At 35.4% G+C, this 3,412-nt stretch overlaps 1 non-coding gene across 1 annotated transcript; it reads left to right on the top strand.

The window, feature by feature from the left end:
- The first annotated feature begins 280 nt into the window (after positions 1–280).
- Positions 281–354, top strand: TRNAT-UGU (transfer RNA threonine (anticodon UGU)). The gene has a single exon. It is a non-coding gene; the product is annotated as a tRNA-Thr (tRNA).
- Positions 355–3,412: the final 3,058 nt, after the last annotated feature.

Here is a 3,412-nt window from a genome sequence, read left to right as displayed (position 1 = left end):
ATTTTAGGAAACTTTATCACATTCGGAAAAAGTGAGTAGCCTTGACTTTTACGTGTAGTTATCCTTGGACTAATTGAAGCATGAACGGTTCCAATATTTAAGCTGCCCGAAAACTTTTTCGTTTGTGTTAGTTCCGCAGTGCATCTAAGTAAGGAAAACGTATTTTTGGAGTTTGCCCCTTTTCTCACCGCAAGCTGTGGTAGAGCGTACAGACGTTATGCCAAGAATATTTTATTTAAAGGCAGGAATAGATTCTATAGGCAACTCGCTTGCACCTGTGGGCTCTATGGCTTAGTTGGTTAAAGCGCCTGTCTTGTAAACAGGAGATCCTGGGTTCGAATCCCAGTAGGGCCTTGAAGTTTTGATTTTCACTAGAAAGCCAGTTCTTCGTTAACCTGTACCGTACCTGAATTCTCCACTGTACTCAGTGTACTGCCAGTTCTAATGCAATCAATTATGGATTATGTGAAGGCAAAATTCCCAAGCTCAAAGAAGAAAATGAGAACCTTGTGAAGTTTTGAATTAAATTCCGGCAGATCTTTTTTTCCAACAAATATTTATTGAGTTTCTCTGTGTATGCACAGATTCAAAACCTATATAGATGTAGATTGTGTCATCTCTAGAATCCAGTAACGTCCAGCTCTATAGCTGATTTCAGAAGAGTTCATATAAATTTATATACTACCGTAAAGTAGTAAGTCTACCATAAAACAGATGGGAAATTAGCATAGTTGCAGGGTCCTACTTGCCTTTTGAAGAGAACAGGAGGAAAATAATTTTTAAAGCCCTGTTAACTCTCTTATAAAATGAACTAGGAACACTTTATAGTGACGGCCAGTTAGAAGCTGTATTTGCCAGAGGCTGGTGCATCTCTGGGGCTGGAACAAAAGTGCTGAAGGAATAGAGCAAATTAAGGAAAATTTTCAAACATCCAAAGCTAATAAGGGCCAACCTTACTTGATTAGTTTCATTTGCATGTGTTTGCATATCTCATTATTTTGGCCATTAATTCAACACAGATGTATTGACTGCCTTCTATGTGCAAGGTACTGCTCCAAGGCCAGGGGTAGGACAGTTTAATAAATGCCAACCCCTCACCATCCCTCCACCCCAACAAATTCTTACCCTCATGGACCTTATCTTCTAGAAGAGTATGGAAGATAATGACTAGATCATAACATAAATATTATGTCAGATTGTGGTGAATTCTATGGAGAAAAATTAAGCAAACAAAGAAGATGAGGAGTGTATGAGTAAAACCGAAAAGATTTCTCTGCCCTTCTTATAAGCCACTAGCAGATCTATTTTTTGTTTTCCTTTATCTTTTATGAGACAGTATGACTCTCATCACCATGTTATTCTAACAACCCTAGGTAACATCCTTAAATAGTTAATTGACTTTCAGCTTTACCTTTGCTGCACCCTATTACATGCTGCCCCTCGTTAGATTCCGACCCTGGACAGGGATCCATTCGAAGTCACATCAGAATGCCTGGGTACAACCCTCAGCTGTCCTCTTTAATAACTATGTAGTTTAGGCAAACTACATAACTTCACTGGGTTTCACTTCCCTTGTTTCTTTAATGATAATGGAATTGCTATAAGAACGTTTTGAAGAATAAATACAAATAAATTACTGTTTAACAAAAATGCTTTCAGTAAGGGTCAGCATTATTATTATTTGAACAAACATTTTTGGGGCCAAGTGTTTAGCTCTTCAAACCACACTTTAAGCTCTTATTTCATTTTATGATAGAAATCCCAAAGCTTAACAATTTACTAACTTCTACTAGCAAGTAAACAAAATCTATCCTTTTTTTCTATTCATACATGTACAGAAGCAATACAGAATTTTAAAATAATTAAGGAAGTAGATCAACAGTTAAATAAAATATTTAAGAAAGAGTGCATGAAAATGTTGGCCTCATATATTCTAGTTGAGGTAGCAAACATATAGAAATTCACACAATAATAAAAATCAGGATCATCATGATTAAATTCCATACCTAAAAGCTCTTCTCTGAATTAAATTATGCTAAGCACAAAAAATTTGTTCAATACATATTCATTTTGGTGCAGTCAGTGTGCTTTTGATTATGGCCACCAAGTATTTGGATATTTAGAAACACCTTAAAGCATTTCTAAGTTTAGCAATGTATCTGTTTAATAGATAGAATTATGCTTCTGTTTTATTTGCTTTTTGTGAAATTTCTGAATCTCAAACTGCTGTCAAAAGACTGCATCTGGTTAGTAAATTATTTATAGAATACAAAAACAATGAAGAAAACATCAAACAACTATCATTGACAGTGGAACACTGTGTATTCAGAAAATAATTGTAGCACATCAAAATGTAATAGATTCTGGCTGAGTATGATCATAGTGACCACTTTCATAGTTTTTATTTATTCAAAATCACAGTAGGCAATCCACACATGATTTTGCAACTGTTTGCTTTCTTTTTTTTTGTACTTTTTTTTTTTTTTTTTTTTTTTTGGTGGAGACGGGGTTTCACTGTGTTAGCCAGGATGGTCTCCATCTCCTGACCTTGTGATCCACCCGCCTTGGCCTCCCAAAGTGCTGGGATTACAGGCATGAACCACTGCACCCGGCCACAACTGTTTTCTTATACAGTTATAACGATGTTTACATAAAATGGAATAGTTGACCTAACATATTTTAAAAGCTGCATACAATAGTCTCAATACTTCAAAACTTACTAATAATCACAAATTATTTGCCCCAAAACTAGATATATGCTGGAACTCGCTGAAAAAGTAACCAAAATAATAGACCTTGGTAGCAAACGGTTTGCTTATACATCACCTATTAAAAAGATTCTCCTATCAGCATCCCAGAATGGAACTTGTACTGTGACTAAAGAATATAACTGTGTTTCAAATCTATAAAACAACTTCATTGAAGGAAGTAGAGCGGAAAGCTGCTGAACTAAGTAACTTTGGAAATTAGTAGAGTCTGCAAGACTAAAGTCAAAAAGAACTGTACATAACATTGTACTCTAGTTGATGAAGTCATTTACCAGGAGAGTATGGATTAACAATTCTGAAACCCCTCTACATGGATACTGGAATTGAACAATTAAATAAATGAATGCTAGATGGTGAGAGCCAGGCTTCTCACTTTGGGAGTGAATTATAGACAAGCAAGGGACGAAGGCTGGAATGATCCAGGTGAAAATGGATTGGAATTGGAAATATCAGTATGAACTCAAATTTAGCTTAATATAGATACAAACAGATATATAGATTTATAGATATTTGTATGTATATAATATGTATATATATTATGTATGTACACATAAAACACACAAGCATGTATTTTGTTGGTCTGTCAGCTGAAAGGGCCTAAAGGCAACAATATCCCATTAGCAATAAGGACACCTAGTGCCCAG

This window comes from Chlorocebus sabaeus, chromosome 17 (genome assembly GCF_047675955.1).
Source record: "Chlorocebus sabaeus isolate Y175 chromosome 17, mChlSab1.0.hap1, whole genome shotgun sequence".
Lineage (NCBI taxonomy): Eukaryota > Metazoa > Chordata > Mammalia > Primates > Cercopithecidae > Chlorocebus > Chlorocebus sabaeus.
The sequence above is the reverse complement of the archived record's forward strand: the minus strand, read 5'-3'. Positions and strand labels throughout refer to the sequence as shown.